The sequence below is a fragment of the Carcharodon carcharias genome, chromosome 16 (assembly GCF_017639515.1).
Source record: "Carcharodon carcharias isolate sCarCar2 chromosome 16, sCarCar2.pri, whole genome shotgun sequence".
NCBI lineage: Eukaryota > Metazoa > Chordata > Chondrichthyes > Lamniformes > Lamnidae > Carcharodon > Carcharodon carcharias.
Window position 1 is genome coordinate 5,884,520 of NC_054482.1, and position 19,781 is coordinate 5,904,300.

Sequence of the window (19,781 nt, forward strand, 5' to 3'; positions counted from 1 at the left end):
GAGGTCACCTGCAGTTTATAGATAGGAATTTGAATTTCTTTTTACCATGCAAAGTACTGCTGTTGCAGTTTCGGTTTTCACGAGCTTCATCAATGGCTGCATAGACACAATGGTCTTTCATACTGTTTTTTATTACTTGTATTCAACATTACAATTGCATTATTGATTAGTTATCCAGCTCAGTTGTCTGACTGCATTGTTTTTATTTTGTGTGTAATTTAGTTTGATGTGTGCAAAAGCTGCACTGCAAATAACAAATGCACTACCTGAGTGTGTGGTGGAGGCAGATTCAATCGAAGCATTCCAAAGGGAATTAGACTGTTATTTGAAAAGGAAGAATGTGCGGAGTTACGGGGAGAAGATGGGAGAATGGTATGAAGGGAATTGCTCACTTGGAGAGCTGGTGCAGGCACAATAGGCTGAATGACCTCATTCTGTGCTGGAACAATTCTGTGATTCTGTGGCCCAGCACGTTTTTAAAAAAATTAAATGGCTGGAACAAAGCTATGAATTTTAGATAGAAACACAAAACAATGCTCAGAATAAAAAAGATTGAAACCTACAGAATTTTAATACACAGAGTTAAGGCAACTACAGAGGTTGGATTTTGAATACTAACTAGTTTATTTTACTTCATGCATGCACAGGGAGCAGCTTCACATTTGTCTTGAGCTTGTGCAGCATGGGGGAAGCATTGAATATGGTTTCCTTTAACACCAGGCGATTTTCACTGTAAAAATGGCAAAGTATGCACAAGATTTCTGTGTGAAATATGTGAACAAATAAGGATGCCATTTTGCAATTACAATTCAACAGCATAGCTTTTAAATCCAGGCACATGATTTTAAAGGAAATGTGATAAGCATTTACATATCTCAAAGTACTGACTAAACTTTTAAAAAGTGAGTGCAAGCATAACATAGCTGTTGTATGAAATCTGATATCTAATCTGTATTTATTTAAAAAGAATCTGCTAACTGCAATTTATTATTTCAGAGGTACATGACGTATGAACTTCATACTTTAATCCCTCCAATCAGATTTCCGTCCCTGCCAAAGTACCAAACCAGCTTCTACAAAAATGGGAGTGATGTCCCATTTGTGCACAGAAAAGTCTCAAAAAGCAATGAAAGAAATGTTCAGCTAATTTTTTTTTGTGATGTTGGTTGAGAGATAAATATTGGCTAGGACATTGGAAGAACTTCCTTGTTCTAGCTGGAATAGTGCCATGGGATCTTTAGCATCCACCTGTGAGATTTGATGAGGCTTCACTTTAATGCCTCATCTGGAAGATGGCACCTCAGACAGTGCAGCAGTCCCTTTAATTCTACACTCTGTTTTCAACACACAACCTTCTGACCCAGCGGTGAATGTTACTATTATGTCAAACCTGACACTATATGATGGACTAGAAAGATTGTTTTACTTAGATTTTCCACATTGCCTTCATTCCAAGGCAGTTTACTTTTCTAGCAACCTTTAATTGACAAAGATAAATCTGTGTAGCTTTTTGGAGACCAGGGTTATCCTCTACAGCCAAAGCTCATGCTTCCATGTAGCTTCCATGAGCATATGTTGAAGGAAGTCAAAGTTGTCTTATTTGGCTACTTGATTAATAATTGATGCACTAAGGTGTGGCTGAGGTGCATGGATTGATCTCTTGCAGTATTGCCTCGAGGATCATGGTTATGGGTTGTGTGCTGCACAATTTTATCCACCAAGGAGACGTCCTCTTTGAAGCCTAATTGGATGAAGACTTCCACAAGTGGATGCAATGGATAACTGCAGATTGCAAGACACACAGGACAGGATTTTCTAGCTTCGGCATGGCGGGTCCTGCCACAACGGATGCAGTAGACCATTCAAACTTGGGTTCACTTCTGGAAGATCCTGCTGGCGGGAAGGACTAGAAAATTCTGGCCACGGACTTTTTTTAGTAAACTTATCTGGCTACTGCATGAACAGTTCTCTCTATATCTTCCTACAATAAATATACCATCATTAGCAGACTGTTCTATATTTGCAACTTCCATTAGTACTATCAGGTAAATGTTTCTTCCAAATCTAGCCAAGAATTACGTCTACAAACTCAACAACTTGAGTGTAGTCATGATGTAAATGAAAACCAATAGGATGTATGTAGGCTACTACTTCTTAAAATGATGTATATCCATGGTACAAGTATGCTGAATGTAAATTCTTAAATCTAGTCCTTGTGTTCTTTGCAGATGTAGATGTGAAGACGGGTTGTTTGGCTGCAGTGTCCACTCAGTCTTTTGGAACCTTTCCTTATGACAGCTAACTCTTGAGGTAACCTGTTGAAGACTTCATCCTTTAACTGCTTGGGTGCACAGCTTCTGTGTTCTTGTGTAAAACTGAAATCATATTTATAAGATTCGGTAATAGTCTCCCTTCCCTGCTGGCTGTGTGTATTTTGCAGGGAAAACCTCTCTCATTCGTTGCTACTCCTGATCTATTTTTCAAGCTCATGTTTGCAGTTAAAAGGACAGCAGTGAGTGCTGATTGAAATGAGATGCAGGAAAACAACATTTGGAGGCATACCTTTGTTCAAATTCTTAATTTATATTGGGTGTCTAAGTAAATGATGCAGCTACACCTGTGAAATTAGTTTCTGTCACACTCGTAAAGATCAGCGTTTTTTTCAAAGAAATCTGTTTGAAAGATAACCTGCTGTTTTCTGGTTTTATTCAGACTAGATTACAATGATAAAAACAAAAAAACTGCGGATGCTGGAAATCCAAAACAAAAACAGAATTACCTGGAAAAACTCAGCAGGTCTGGCAGCATCGGCGGAGAAGAAAAGAGTTGACGTTTCAGTTCTGTCGAAGGGTCATGAGGACTCGAAACGTCAACTCTTTTCTTCTCCGCCGATGCTGCCAGACCTGCTGAGTTTTTCCAGGTAATTCTAGATTACAATGATGACCATTGAACAGCAGTGACGCTTAGGATTTTAGTCTTCAGCTTAATGCCATGCTGCTTTCAGAAAGGAGCATTGAGTCAGCCATAGGCAGAAATTGCTTTCTAGATGCATGCATGGACATCTTCAATAGTTGCCTCACAGAATACATCAGCGAACCATGAGGTTTCTATAACTTGAGATTGATGTCTGAAGATTCCCTCAGGGGAGGCAATGGCGTAGTGGTATTGTTGCTGGACTAGTGATCCAGAGACGCAGGGTAATGGGGGTCAGATGGTGGAATTTAAATTCAATAAAAATCTGGAATGAAACCATTGTCGATTGTTGTAAAAACCCATCTGGTTCACTAATGTCCTTAAGGGAAGGAAATCTGTTGTCCTTGCCTGGTCTGGCCTACATGTGACTCCAGACCAACAGCAATATGGTTGACTGTTCAATGCTCCTCTGAAATGGCCTAGCAATATACTCAGTTGTAACAAACCACTACAAAGTTACAAAAAAGGAATGAAACCGGACGGACCACCCGAAAACGACAACAGCAGTCTCAGCCCTGTTGATCCCCCCTGCAAAGCCCTCCTTACTAACATCTGGCGACTAGTGCCAAATTGGGAGAGCTGTCTCACAGACTAGTCAAGCAACAGCCTGACATAGTCATCCTCATGGAATCATACCTTACAGATAATGCCCCAGACACCGCCATCACTATCCCTGGTTATGTCCTGTCCCACCGGCAGGACAGACCCAGCAGAGGTGGCTGCACAGTGGTATACAGTCGGGAGGGAGTTGCCCTGGGAGTCCTCAACAACGACTCCGGACCCCATGAAGTCTCTGGCATCAGGTCAGACATGGGCAAGGAAACCTTCTGCTGATGACCACGTACTTCCCTCCCTCAGCTGATGAATCAGTGCTCCTCCATGTTGAACACCACACGGAGGAAGCACTGTGGGTGACAAGGGCGCAGAATGTAATCTGGATGGGGGGACTTCAGTGTCTACCACCAAGAGTGGCTCGGTAGCACCGAGTACTGACCGAGCTGGCCGAGTCCTAAAGGACATAGCTGCTAGGCTGGGTCTGCAGCAAGTGGTGAGGGAACCAACAATAGGGAAAAACATACTTGACCTCATGCTCACCAACCTACCTGCTGCAGATGCATCTGTCCATGACAGTATTAGTTTGAGTGACCACTGCACAGTCATTGAGGATACCCTCCATCCTGTTGTGTAGCACGACTGCTGTGCTCAGTGGGATTGATTTAAAACAGATCCAGCAAATCGAGACTGAGCATCCATGAAGCGGATGGCCCATCAGCAGCAGCAGAATTGTACTCGAACATAATCTGAAACCTCATGGCCCGGCATATCCCCCACTCTACCATTACTATCAAGCCAGGGGATCAACCCTAGTTCAATGAAGAGTGCAGGAGGGCATGCCAGGAGCAGCACCAGGCATACTGAAAAATGAGGTGTCAACCTGCTGAAGCTATAACACAGGACTACTTGCATTCCGAACAGCATAGGCGACAAGTGGTAGAGCTAAGCGATCCCACAACCAGTGGATCAGATCTAAGCTCTGCAGTCCCGCCACATCCAGTCTTGAATAGTGGTGAGCAATTAAACAACTCGATGGATGAGGCTCCACAAATATCCCCATCCTCAATGATAGAGGAGCCCAGCTCATCAGTGCAAAAGATAAGGCATTGCTACAATCTTCAGCCAGAAGTGCTGAGTGGATGATCCATCTTGGCCTCCTCTGGAGGTCCCCAGCATCACAGATACCATTCTTCAGCCAATTCGATTCACGCCATGTGATATCATGATATGGCTGAGGGCGCTGGATACTGCAAAGGCTATGGGTCCTGACAATATTCCGGCAATAGTACTGAAGACTTGTGCTCCAGAGCTAGCCATGGCCCTAGCCAAACTGTTCCAGTACAGCTACAACACTGGCATCTACCCGGCTATGTGGAATATTACCCAGGTTTGTCCTGCACACTAAAAGCACCACAAATCCAACCTGGCCAATTACCTCTCCATCAGTAAAGTAATGGAAGGGGTCATCAACAGTACTATCAAGTGGCACTTGATTAGCAATAACCTGCTCACTGACACCCAGTTTGTGTTTCATCAGGGCCACTCAGCTCCTGACCTCATTATGGCCTTGGTTCAAACGTGGACAAAAGAGCTGAACTCCTGAGGTGAGGTGAGAGTGACTGTCTGTGACATCAAAGCTGTATTTGACAGTGTGGCATCGAGGAGCCCTAGCAAAACTGGAATTCAGTGGGAATCGGGGGGAAAAACGCTCCATTGGTTGGAGTCATACCTAGCACAATGGAAGGTGGTTGTGGTTGTTGAAGGTCAGTCATCTCAACTCCAGGACGTCACTGCAGGAGTTCCTCAGGGCAGTGTCCTCGACCCCAACCATCTTCAGCTGTTTCATCAATGATCTTTCTTCCACCATAAGGTCAGAAGTGGGGATGTTGGCTGGTGATTGCACAATGTTCAGCACCATTTGCAACTCCCCAGATACTGAAGCAGTCCATTTCCAAATGCAGCAAGACCTAGACAATATCCAGGCTTGGGCTGACAAGTGGCAAGTAACATTCATGCCACACAAGTGTCAAGCAATGACCATCTCTAACAAGAGAGAATCCAACCATTGCCTCTTGATGTTCAATGGCATTACCATCACTGAATCCTGTACTATCAACATCCTCGGGGTTACCATTGACCAGAAACTGAACTTGACTAGCCATATAAATACTGTGGCTACAAGAGCAGGTCAGAGGCTAGGAATAGTGCGCCGAGTAAACCACCTCCTGACTCCCCAAAGCCTGTCCACCATCTACAAGGCACAAGTCACTTCCAAGTCACTCACCATCCTGACTTGGAAATATATCGTAGTTCTGTCACTGGGTCAAAATCCTGGAACCCCTTCCTAACAGCACTGTGGGTGTACCCACACCACACGAACTGCAGCGGTTCAAGAAGGCAACTCACCACCACCTGCTCAAGGGCAACTAGGGATGAGCAATAAATGCTGGCCCAGCCAGCGAAGCCCACATCCCATGAAAGAATAAAAAAGAAAAATCAATGGCTATGTCTGGTGCCTCATGGCATGTGCTTGTTGCTGGCTGAAATATAACCTCAATCCTGGAGACACTGATTTGGACACCAAATATTTTGGCAGCACTTGAGAATTTGTTTGCTATAGTCTGGATGTTTTCTTTGTGGGCAGCTAGGGCACAGACATCTGCATACAGAAACTTTGATTGTCCTTAATACCCTGTTGTACATCTGGGACTGCCCCCAGTGCCGCATCAAAGCTTTGGAACATTTCCACCAAAGACACCTGAGGTCCATCATGAGAATTTGATGGTAGAACAAAATCACAAACAACACTGCCTTCCATTGTGCTGGACACAGCATGGCGACCATCCTCCAGAAAATTCAACTTCAATAGGGCAGACCATGTTCCCTTGCATTGATGACTGCAGAATTCTCAAGTAGATCTTCTGTGGGGACCTTTCTCAGGGCAAATTACATTGCGATACAAGGAGGATAAAAAAAAAAGCCTTAAATTTCAGCATTGCAGGCCACCTCTCTTAGGAAAACACTGCAGCCAACTGGCCTACGTGGCGGAAGGCGCTAAAACTTGGTTCAGCGTGTTTTGAGGACCACCTATTGCCAAACTCATTACATCTGACATGCCCAGAGGAAGGCCAGAAGCAGCACAGCTGCAGGAGTTCCCCAAGCACCAAGAAGGGTAACATGGACTGCCGGTTCAGTGGACGTCCATGCCAATCCCGCATCGGACTCTTCAGTCATGAGAGGACCCAGACAAGGTGAGAAATCACTTATAGCTTGGACGTTCTTGGAGAACAAGCAGTCTACCACGAATTACATTTTTATTTTTCAAATATTGCTGTTTTAATCCCAGAAAAAATTAAGAGGTTTTGTAACATCTGAAAAAATTCTGAAGTGATTTTTATAAGCAGTACTGTTTAATTTGGCAGGGGTGGGGGAAGAAATCACTGAAAAAGCTGCTGCATCTTGTTTTATGTGCCATTGTGTTGCTGTACATGTTAGAACGTGATAGAAGGTTACAACTGCTTACGTGCAAATATGTATGGCACGTGTTTAAGTTTCTCTGTGTACTATTTAATATGTTTTTAGAACTTTTTCAGAAGAAATTGCAAACTTATTACTGTTGTCAATTTTCAGACTATTGTTTAGGTTGGTTATAAAGGTACAAAATGCCAGTGGCATTGTCCTGATTTCGTGTGGCTTTTAATTTTCTGTGCATTCAGTCCTACATTTCTAATTTGACTTGATGTATCTTTATACTGGTTCTGTCTACATCCAACTCCCTGTGATGGCATTCTTCTCTAAGTGATTTCACTCATGTTGTGGTGGAGACAGAGCTTTACATAAGTGCTAGGAGGTTTCAATTACATCACTGAAATCAGAAATAAGCATGTCCACAATCTAGGCGGCCAAGTTAACATGGAGTTTCCTGCTCAGAGGAATACAAAAACACAAATTTCTCAGTTTTTAATTGAGAGAAGTAGAATTCTATGGTAAAAGAAACAAATTTGATAGATTGTGTTTCCCTTTAGGTGTTGGCTGTGATGTTGCAACTTCAGATTTAAGAACAACTGTGTTGTAGGTTGAGAATGTAAATTAAAGGGAGTTTTTTTTTATCTGTTGCGATTTTAATCTTGAGTCCCATTTAAGTAACTATATTGTGATTGAGATGAAAGCCCTGCAATTTTTTTTGGCTGAGTATCACACTGGTCAGCAATTATGAATTCTGTACCTTGTATTAATATATGATTATCCAACATGCTACATGTTGCCTCATCACTTCAAAATATACATCTGACAGATTGACTGCTGTTGCAGATTGAGAGGTGAGGTGAAAGGGAGGTGTTATCCTTTTTATTGTATCTTGTGGGTTAACAGTTGCTGTGGCACTGTTACTTGAAAAAACAATCATTTGGAATACATTGAGACATACAATATTTTCTTTGGTAAATGGTAAATATGATGTGACTGATTTGCCTTTCAGTGCACAAAAATTGAGTATTTAAGTGAAAACTGGGTGCATGATTGAACCAAAGCCACTCGTGTCTGTCTGCTGTTAGATTTATCATTCATTGTGCAGTTGTTGCATGAGAATACCCTCAATAAAGGTAGCATATCCAGAATTCATCATGAATGATGAATAGCAAACAGGAATAGAATAAAAGTATTCTGACAAGTGTGATCAACTCAAACATTGATGGAGAGTGAAACAGAAATCCATCTGAGCTGCTGATCCATTAATCTTCTTACTTCTTGGTTAGAAAATTCAGTTTAACAATTCTTCGGAATAATGGTACCAATTTTAATTGAAGTGTTCATCAATGGAAAAGACATTCTTGGAACAAAGTGGATAACCTATTGAAGATTAAAGAAAAATGAGGTCTGCTTCAGAATAAGAATTCACCCTTCAATAAGAATACTTTGTAAAAAAAAACTCTTCAACCAACTCCTCGACTGCATATTTTATCAGCAGCATTTTGGTCTCACAGAGTAATGATGCAGCACAGAAGGCCTTTTGGCTTATTGTACCTGTGTCGACTTTTTGAAAGAGCTTTTCAATTAGCCCCACTCCTCACTCTTCTCCCAAAGTCCTTCAAATGTTTTTGTTTCAACTATTTGTGCAATTCCTTTTTGCAAGTTACCACTGTATTTGGTTGCGTTACCCTTTTTCAGGCAGTGCATTGCAAATCATAAAAACTCACTGTATGCTGTTACGATCCCTGTGGGGGAGCCGTAAAGCAAAATAATTAAATTTATTGAATTACTCCCAAAAGAAGAAATTACCAACGTGACTTTACTTTTAGTAACTTTTACTTTAGCACTAATCAGAGCCAAGATAAATTGAGCACTTATTAACAGGCAAATGATACTTCAAAATAGTTGAGAATCCCTTTAAATAGTTGATACAACAAAGATGTCTCTTAAACAGCCGCAAGTATTCGCATCATTTCCTGCTCAAATGTGGTACCACGTGCAATCTCATAATCTTTTTGGTATGTAGGATCTCACTCTCACTTTACCACTCAATCGATTTGGTCCTCAAGTCACATTCACTGGTAGCTGTATTCTAACCAAGGTCCCCGAATGCAGTTGTCACCGACAAGGTACAGGCCTACAAACCCCCTCTCGCTCCGGTCACGTAGGTCTTGATGGCATAGCTTTCCAGAATTCCTCATCAATCAACAAACCAACAATATCTAGTTTACGATCTGGTCCTCTGATACTAGCTCTCAGCTCTTATTGCATGCCTGAGCTATTCACCTGACTTTTAGGGTTCAGTCCCTTTTTTTTAGCTCGGATGTACGACGCTTCTCCTAATTCTTCACTTTCTTAAATCCCCCAATGTTCATGATATCTTTTAAACCTGTGATGCTCTGTTGATTCAGCTGCTATGGTTTTTAAATCCAGATAAAAATGTCAACTTCTATCAATCCAAAAGAATTATATCACTGAAATATGTTTTAATTTTTTTTGAGTACCATTTTTCTCTTAGACAGCAGACCAAAAGCTCAAAGTAATGTTTGTAATATATACTCTAAAATTGACTTTTGTGACTCAATGTCTGTGTCAAGGGTTTTTACTTGAGGCTGAAAAGTCTGGCTTTGCAGTTGATATTTTTCCCAGAGTTATCATTTCTATGTCAGAAATTCCCTGGATGTTCCAGCCAAATCATCTGCAGTATTTAGCAGTATGCTTTAGTATAATTCTCTTCCTCCAAATGCTGCAGTAGGATTTCTTCTTCCAAAAGATTTCAAAACCAGCTGTTTAAGAAGTTTTGGCTCTTATTCAAAAAGAACTTGTATTTATATAGTTGCTCTTGCACCTTTTCAGCATGTCCCAAAGCACATTGCAGCCAATGTAAAACCTTTGAAGTATAGATCCTGTTTTGATCTTGGCAATGATACCAGTTAACTTGTGCCAGCAAGGTCGCTCAAATCAGAATGAGAAAATGGCCAGATCATCTGTTTTAGTGATGCTGGTTGAAAGCTAGATGTTGGCCACGACACCGGGAGAACTCCTAGCTTCTCTTCGTTAGATCCATCGGATTGTTTATGTTTTCTGAGAGGACAGATCTCAATTTAATGTCTTATCTGAAGGACAGCACATGCTGCTCCCTCAATATTGCAATGAAATATCATCTTAGATTATGTATTCAACCTGGGTTTCATAATTGAGCAATGAAGTGTTTATTTCTGATTTAGAGAGAGCTAACCTGAGAGAGTGAGGCACAGACAGGAAAATAAACAATTTGAAGACAAATAGTTTGATCACCTATGCTTTCCTGTGTTTAATTTAAAACAATTCATTGTTTACAGCAAATATACTTTACTCAGCAGACTAGTAATGTTGTGTCTATGTTTGAGTGTATTGTAGTCAGTTTTTCCAAATTATTTGAAAACTAGTTGGAAGGTATCTTTTGAAATTATAGGTCAAGGATCCATTATCCAAAATTCTCAGGGCCAGTCACGCTTCGGATCTTGGAGAATTTCTATTTTTGGATACTGCATATAGGCCTAGGCCTACTTAGGTTACAATTGTCTAAGCCTAGACTAGCCATCGTCTAAAGTAAATAAAATGGCTAGAAAAGTAAGATGTTCCACTGAATAATAAACAGAGGGTACCTTTAATAAGTATCCAATGTGGCTCCATCTGATCCTGCTTGTAGGAGAGTGTTCAGAGTGTCGATGTGCAAACAAATTAAAGGTTGGGTGCAGTTGGCGAGGTTTGTGTCGGCTCGGTTCATGTCTGCTCGGGCCAGGGTCTCCCAGCACTAAAGGTCAATGAAGTTTTAAAAAAAAGTGCGGTTTCTGGATGTTCAGTTTTCGGATTTATGGGTGAAGGATACTCGACTTATATTAGCTTTGCTGATTTCATTCTTCTGTAAATGTCTTGGTTGCTGTACATGGGGTGGTGCCTATATTAATCATAGTTTACTGTACCCCAAATCATTTTGGCTTCAAATGCATGTTTCTCGTGAGCTGATTCGTGCATTTAGAATGCCGGTGCTTTCTGTTCCTGAAACCTGCCCGATTTGCAATTTAAGTGAAAAATACTGAAAGCATGCAATTAAATAGAACTGTGCTTGAATTTTGCTTAAGGAGTTTAAGACTTGAAGACTTGTATTGAAGATAATGGCCAGGATTCAGTGGTTTAAAATAAGTGAGGTTATCAGCACTCACCTTTTATTATGGAGAAAATCAGACAGCAACTTCTGGTGCCTGAACATGCTCAATTAAATGCAGAAATTAGGAAGTTGTTCTGAGTTGCCTGCTTTGCCAAGACCTTCACTACACTGGCACTTCACCAAGTAATTTGGCATTGAAACAGATGAAAGCTGTGAAGTTGCTGTGTCCACTAGTTGCCCGCTAAATGCACCAGAAAAAGTTATGGATAGCGCATTGAGGTGTAAGTGAATTTTCAACAGCAAACTAAGCCTTAATTACTGGCAAACATACTCACTGGCACTGAAAATTTGCTTCTTTAAGTGTGGGGCCTCTTTCCTTGAGATATTAAACAAATATTTTTCCTTCTCTTCCTATGTCTTATCTCTTTATCCTATGTTTGTTTCTCTCATTCATGGTCTCTGTGAATGATTTTACGTATATCAAATATTCTAGTTTACATTTTCTATTTTAGTCCCTGCATGTCTGTGAGGATTCTTCAGTCTGATTTATTCCAGATTCATGCTGTTGCTTACCCTGTTCACACTGGTCTCCGATCCCCTGAAGAGAGCACTGTGCTGAAATGGATTTGTAATTACTGAAATTTGAGGTGCAAAAAGCATACATCACGTCTGTGAGCAGCTGTGAAAGTAATGAACAGTGAGCATCATTTCACAGCTGAACATAAAATCCAGGCCAGTCTTTTTTGGGATTAACAGCGACATTGCAGGTTCGTGGGTTGCAAGCCCTTTCCCATCCCACTTTTCAAATAATGCAATGATTATTGTTAGAGAAAAGCTTCTTGGGGATTGGACCATTTCTTTTGGTTAAAATATGGGAACAGTGTAAAGCAAAATTTTAACAACTTTTTAAGGAAAGCAAAAACAATGCATCCCTTAAAGTTTTAAAAATTTGTACAATTTATTACCAATCAAATTTTTAATTACTGTTGCAGAGGTATTGCTCTACTTGGCTCTTTACTGCACCCTCTCCCTCCCACAACTGCTGCAAGATCCCTGGGTGTTTGTGTGCCCGACTGAGCCAAACTTCTCGTTTCCATCCCACTCCACTGTGTACCCAGTGCTTTTGGTGCTGGTTTTGTTAAACCCCAGGTTCACTACCTGCAGTTTTCCTAGTCCCGTTAAATGACAAGTACATGTTGCTGTGTATCCTGGCCTTCAAAAAGCTGAGAGCTAACTGTTGAGACAATAGGTAAATGAATAGTAATAAAAACTGTTGCTATTCCACTACATATTGGAATTACACACTCAAAACACCATTTGGAAATTGCAAAATATTCCTTTGTTTTAAAAAAAACACCATTTGCACTTCCCTTTTAATACACTGTGCATTACATGGATTAACACCTGTCTTATAAAGCTGTGTTCTCTGATTACTGAGATCAGCTGAATTAAGAAATGCTTTTTTTTTTATGTAGACTTTCCTATTGTACTCTGGAATTGGCATTGCATGCTTCCAGAAAAAGTCTACATCTAGGTTGTTGGCAGGGACTTCGAGCTTTCCAAATACTGAGAAAGAAAATAAGTTTATGTTTTCATTGAGTGACTAATGTTAACAAAAATGTCGGTATGTGTAGAAAATGTGGAGACTCCTGTGTATTATTTGACTCACATTCATATATGGAAGAAAATATATTCTTTTGGGGCCTGTACATATGGAGGAGGCAGTCTCTTCTAAATTTACACCTGGTTAAATTATTCATAAATTTTTGTTTTCATGTCCGTTACCTAAATTTGTTACCTTATTTTCAAATGATAAGCAAGGTTCGGATTGTTGAATTTCCTAATCTCGAGCCTATTCACAAAACTAGAAAGCAGCTTCAGTCAACAGTTATTATAGCTGACCATAAGTATCCAAATTTTGTCTCTTGTCTTTTTATGGGCTATATGATAACTCATGCTTCTGATGTGTCTCTTTTTCACAAGTCTTTGTTCCCTGTGAAGTTCTGTTATGCTTGTGAATGTATGAATGTCTACTTTGTGGAGGTGAAACTCATTGACTAGTTTTATATGCTGCTGCTGAATTGTTATCACTTTTTCTTCCCATTCTCCTGAAGGTAGCGACTCCACGTGGAGTGCATTATGATCAGGTGTTTACTGTATCCTGATAGCTCACCCAAATGGCCATTTATCACGGTGAGTGACAGCAAGCTGTTAAACCAAGGCAACATTTGAGTCTGATCCTGCCCTCCAGTTGGTGTCAAAAAAACACACTTTCTAGCAGGAGTTGCTGAAATTGATTTGGGGGTGGGAAGTCTGGCTAATTCTACCCCCTCCAGAGTTCAGAAATAGTAAGGCCATTGGCCCTATTCAGAACTAATGTTTAGACTATATTTTTAAAATCCAGATATTAATTCCATGAAGTGAAATGACGACATAAGTGTTCATTTCATAGCTTTAAGAAAGTAATAAATATTGTCAGCAACATAAAATTGCCAGGGTTTTGGTAGTAATTTAACAGCTATGTGAGAAAAACAAAAACGTTCCATTGGTATAATGCTGTGTGCCAGCAACAATAATACAAACTGTGCTTTCTTGAACAAACATAAGGAAGAAGCAGTGGTAAACAACTGCCAGCCACGTGAGATTAGGGAAAATATGCATATGTACATTTATTATCATAATTGCTGGATTATTTTCATTTAATGTCCAGCAAACCATGAGTTTTTTTAACACTCTTCAATGCTCTTTCAGTTTGGAGTCATGGCACATTGTTGGGTGAAGTAGACTTACCTGTAAGATTCAGAGACCAGACAATGACATTCTTATAAGGAGACACTAGATGCCAGGGTATCAGGACAATTTAATAAGCAACAGAAGTTATACTTAACAGACAAAGGCAGTTGATATCCTAGATCAGGTAGTTCTTGCTTCCCACTGACTCTAGTGACTACGGATGGCTTGTTGTGACTTCTGTTCTTTTGCTCCTTCTGTTCTCTTCAAAACCTGTGCCATGAGCTTTTCTGAGTCCTTTCCTTTTATCCCCTGTAACTGGGGGCTTTTCCTGTGTTGTCATATTCTGATCTTGTTATCTGTCAGCGCGTACACTAACTGACAATTGTGATTGTGACCTGCAGTCACAAGGTTTGAGCCATAGCTATGACCCAAACGTAAACAATCCATCCATACGTATGGTTCCAATTACCTCAAGCCATGCACAACTACAATTAACCCTTCATCTACCCAGAAACTAATACAAAATGCTCATAAAAAGGAATTCCTAAGCCCCACACAATATATAAAAAAAAAACAATAAGTATGTAAAGGTTTTCTTTTAAATTTACATTTACGTTTCCTACATGAGGAAAAACTTCTTCACCCAGTGGGTGGTGGATGTCTGGAATTCACTGCCTGTTTTGGTGGTTGAGGCAGAGACCCTCAACTCATATCTAAAAGGTACCTGGATCTGCACTTGATGTATCGTAACCAGCAAAGCTACACACCAGGTGCTGGAAGGTGGGATTAGAATGGGTAGCTAATTTTTTATCTTTCCTTTTTCGGCTGGTGCAGACACGATGGGCTGAATGGCTTCTTTCTGTGCTGTAACTTTTCAGTGGTTCTATATCACATGATTTTTGGTCTAACTGATTTGGGAGTCTTAGTTAATCCAGGCTGCCTGAAATGGGAACGGTTTCATTCTGTGCTATTTCCTCTGAGTACAACGCATGTCCACTGAACCTCATTGAACTTTTTTGAGGATGTTGACAGGGGAATATCTATGGATGTAACTTATATGGACTTCCAGAAGACATTCAATAAGATTCCACATATAATAATAGTAAAAATAATAAGAATGATAAATAATAAAGTTTCCTCCTATGAGGAAATATTAATTAGACTGGGCCTTTATTCTCTGGAGTTTAGAAGAATGGGTGGTGATCTCATTCAAACATACAAAACTCTTATAGGGCTCAACAGGGTAATTGCAGGAAGGATGTTTCCCCTGGCTGGGGCGTCTAGAACCAGGGGACATGGTCTCAGAATAAGGGGTAAGTCATTTAGGACTGAGATGAGGAGCAATTTATTCACTCAGAGGGGAGTGAATCTTTGGAATTCTCTGCCCCAGAGGGCTGCAGAAGGTCAGTCAATGAGTATGTTCAAGACTGAGATCGATAGATTTCTACATATTAAAAACATCTAGAGATACAGAGATCATGCAGGAAAATGGTGTTGAAGTAGATGATCTCGCATGATCTCATTGAATGTTGGAGCGGCTTGAAGGGCTGAATGGCCTACTCCTATTTCTTATGTTCTTATAAAGGATTTTTAGAAACAGGTTAATAAGGCTTCCTTGACTTTATAAATAGATGCATTGAGTACAAAAACAAAGAAATTATTATGAACCTTTATGAAACATTGGCTCAGCCTCAGCTGGGGTATTGTGTCCAATACTGGGTACCATGCTTTCGGAAGGATGGGAAGGCATTGGAGCGGGTGCAGAAAAGATTTATGCGAATGGTGGATGTTGGATTTCATTTACGTGCATAGATTGGCGAAGCTGGGGCTATTCTACTTAGAGAAGAGAGGATTGAAAGGCGATTCGATAGAGGAATCGTGATGAATCTGGACAGAGTAGATGGGGGAAAGCGGTTCTCATCAGCGGAAGGGGTCACGAATCAGAGGACACCGATTCAAGGTGCTTGGCAAGTTAATTGGAAGCGACATGAGAAAAACCTTTTCTAATCAGCAAGTGGTTAGGATCTGGCATGCACTGCCTGAGAGTGTGGTGGAGGCAAATTCAGTTTAATTGTGGCTTTCAAAAGAGAATTGGGTAATTATCTGAAGAAAAGAAATTTCCAGGGTTACGGGGAAAAGGCAGGGCAATGGGACTAATGGTTGTTTTTAGAGCTGGCATGGATGTGATGGGCCTAATGGCCTGTTCCTGTGCTGTAACCATGCATGTGGTGGCTGCTGTTTCGTATTTTGGAGAAAGCTACAAATGTTTATGTCCATATTAAGTAATGTTAGAGACATGATTCTGTTTGCAGCTGCTTTTTCATTTCCTTCTATCTGGTGACTGCGTTGAAGGGATGTCTAACAAGCTAAGATGAGATGAAGTTACATTTATGAATGTAAAAGTGAGACAGCTATGAAGATGCTATCCAACCTCTTGCCCCATTTTATCTGATGATTTCCCTGAAATTGCTGAAAATCCCTGTTGGAACTTCTATGGAGTACTACAATCTGAATTATGAAAGAATTATGAGTTGATATTGTGCATTTCAATATTTTTATGGTCTAAAAATTAATCTAATTTTCCAATCCCCAATGTCACATTTTGAAATGGCTTTCTGCTTCACAGGATCACTTATTGAAACTGTCATTGTTGTGTAAAGTAATTGAGTTTAAACAAGATAAAGGCTTTTCCTCTGCATGAATTCCAGGTGAATGCCAGTAGAGTTAATGACTTGGCTGCAATGCTGTCTTTATTTCGTTGCATCTGGGTTTCTGAATGATTTCCAAAGCTGGATCCATCTTCCACAATAGAATTTTTCTGACCGTTCAGTTTTCTAGTCATAGGTATAATCAAGAGGTTGCAGTCAGTGTGAAATTTTACTAAGTTTTTGTATTTTTATAGTATGGTGGCTGAGTTGTTTATTTTGATATTGCATACCATCTTTTAAAAGTCTAAGTGATGCCTAACGTTTTGTTTTCTTAGTGCATTTGTTGATCATGAGTCATGCAGAAACACACACTTCCTTAAACTGCTGTAGAGCTGCTTTTTTGCCTATTGCAATATGCGCTTCAATTCAGTGAATAATTTCTGGGAAAATGTGAGCCAACAGATGCTGACTTTTTTTAATATGTGGTTAAAGGTATATGAGAAAAGACAGGAATATTTTAACTTTTTGTCTTGCTCCTATCTATCTCTGTAACCTCCTCCAGCACAACTACACCCCTGGAACTCCCTGTTCTTCTAACTAATGTAGCTCATCTCTCCCCTAGCCCGACCTGTGTTGGCCAGGTCTTCAGCTGCCTAGGACAAACACTTTGAAAGTGCCTTCGTAATCTCCTTTGCCTCCCATTTCTTTCCTGTTTTAAGACCTTCTGTAAGATCTGTTTATTTGACAGCATTTTTCTTACCGCTTTGGGTCAGCCACTTTTATCTGATTATGTCTTTGTGAAGTGGTTTCAGATGTATTTCTACAGAAGGGGTGCTCCATAAATGCAAGTTATTGTTGAGTTTACTGTATACACTACCCAAGCAATCTGATTTCTTTAGGCGCAGGAACATGAAAATCTGCCCCATAGTATCTTAGGTCGTATACATTTATTTTTGGAGCTGAGTTTCCTTAAAACTTGTGATGACAATACTTCGTTAGTAATTACAAGTCCTTTAAAGTTTTGTTGCATTTTTGTATTTGCGGTAAAAAGGTAATTTTATTGAATCAGATTTCTAAATGGTGACCAGTTTGGACGACGAGATTTGTTCTGCCTGTTGTGTATGGATTGCCAAAACTATTCTCCTAACCATTTCATGTAATGACCCAAAAAGTTATGACAAGTGTTACGACTGTGTGAGGAAAGGTAAAAATTACTCCCTTATTCTATCACTCCAGGTCTGACCATAATGGGGTTTTTTTTGTGAATTTAGAGAGTATGTGCTTTGCCAATATTGCAGGAGTCCACTATGTACGCTTTGAGATTGTAAAGAATTAGTCAGGCACATTTTCTCAGCTTAAACAAAGAGCAAGATAAGTTTATCGCAACTACCTCCCAAATTTAAAAAAAAAACTAGGTAAATTGCAACTGCCATTTGTTCGCGTCTCTCATTTTCTGGTCGTGTGCGCTCACGCACACACGTACAAATGGTAGAATAAGGCTTAAAGTTTTTAGTTTGTGAAGAAGCTAAAAGAAAAGAGCATATGGTTAACTGTCCTTTGGATGGTCTTGCTGCAGTGATTCCATGTTGCGTCGTTTTGTTAATTGTCTTCCTGGGTGTAGTTGTATGGAGCAGATTTCTACTTTTTATTCCCACTAGACCTCAGATTGCAGTAGATTTCTCTTCTCAGCATGGTTACTTTGCAAATCTGAGCACAACACTTTCGAGAGAGAGAGAGAGATGGCTTCTTTGCACTCTTTTAGCATAGCACTCTGATCTCTGGCTTGTTAAACAGCTCTTAAAGTCCAGCTGGCTGTATATATAAGAATTTGATTAATCCATGTCTGCTGCCATCATTGTTTTTAGAAAAGGGAATTGCAATTTGATGTCTCATCCCAGAAACTTTTGAAAAGTTTCCGGGTAGTGTAAAAGCCAAAAGGAGATAGTCTTTCATGTTCCACAGGCTGGGGGGGGGCTTGAGTGTCTGTTCCTTTTTATCCCATTTGCGTGGAATGCAAGTTTGTATATTGTGGCTGGCTGGCAGCCCTCCATTGTCTTAATAGGATTACAATTTATTGTTTCTTTTTAAATTCAGCCAGAAAAAGAAGAATTAGAAATTGTATTTTTTTTTAAAAAACACATCCTCTTAACACAAGTAACAAAACAAAGTTTACCTTGAGCACTCTTACAAATAATGCAAGGGAAAGTAACATCGTTAAGGAAAGGGAATGTTTCAAATGTTAGTTTGGCATATTGGGGTGAAACCATTAGATTATAGCATTAACCTGTAGTTTTGTGATCACATTTGTCATTGCATTTGTTCCACAAAAAAGAGAATATACTGTGGTACTCTGCTTTGGAAAGCAAACTGGTTATTGGAAACTGCTGGAAGCAGAATGTTTTGCCACACCCATGTGGTTATAGCTAATGTGAAGAAAATGCATTTCGCCCAGCCACATAGCAGACCAAATTGATTTAATTCTAGAGTCCTGCTAATTGAGCTTTAGTAGGTCTTTGTGTTTTATGGTCTTTGCCAAACATGGTGCGAAATTAACTGGCTTTGAATTTCTATGTCCTCATGCATGCAAAAGCTTCTGTTCAGTGTTATCACTGCAATACTGCATTCAGCTTTGCATCATGCATACCTTGCCCGACCCTGTGATCCTGGGCCTGTTGTGAGTGTGACAGCTGCAGTTCAAAGCTCTTTCTGGTAATGTGATGAAAGACGCATTCTGAATTTTGACTTATAGTGACATTGTTACACATTTCTGTTGTGCAAACCAAGTTATTTGTAAATTAATAAGTCGATTATTGTTAACAACAATGTGAAAGTGAAACTTCCAAAATTTTGACAGTAACTATTTTGATCAATTTGAAAGTTTTATTAAAACCCTTCGAGCAAATTGAGAAAGTGCAGACAAGTTTGCATGGTGCCACTGGTTAGATGCTCTGAAAGTGGCCTCTGTTCATGTGCAAGAATTTATACCATGTGAATCGGGTGTGCCTGATGAGAATGTTCCCTTAAAGGACATCTCTCACCAAGGATTTGTATTTGGCATGGGAAAAATGCCCAAACGAAACAGCTGAAAGTATTCCTCAATGGTGATGGCAGTAACATGAGTTAGTCATTCTTTTAAGAGTGTGTGGAAAGTTTAGTCACGTCACAATTTAAGTTTAAAATTCTGTAAAAGATCACAATCAACTATTGTTTCTGCTACCATCTTAATTTTATTTCGCAGACTCTCAGTGTGGAAA

General features: G+C 40.0%; 1 protein-coding gene across 6 annotated transcripts in view; it reads left to right on the plus strand.

Moving 5' to 3' along the window:
• Positions 1–19,781, plus strand: part of nek7 (NIMA-related kinase 7) — a 196,794-nt gene that overhangs the window by 34,581 nt on the left and 142,432 nt on the right. For 2 of the 6 annotated variants that reach the window (XM_041208099.1, XM_041208100.1), the window contains exon 2: positions 2,229–2,310. The exons of the other annotated variants lie outside the window; for them this stretch is intronic. The gene's annotated coding sequence lies outside the window, so the exon portion shown is untranslated. The remainder of the gene's footprint in view (positions 1–2,228; positions 2,311–19,781) is intronic. 6 annotated transcript variants of the gene reach the window in all.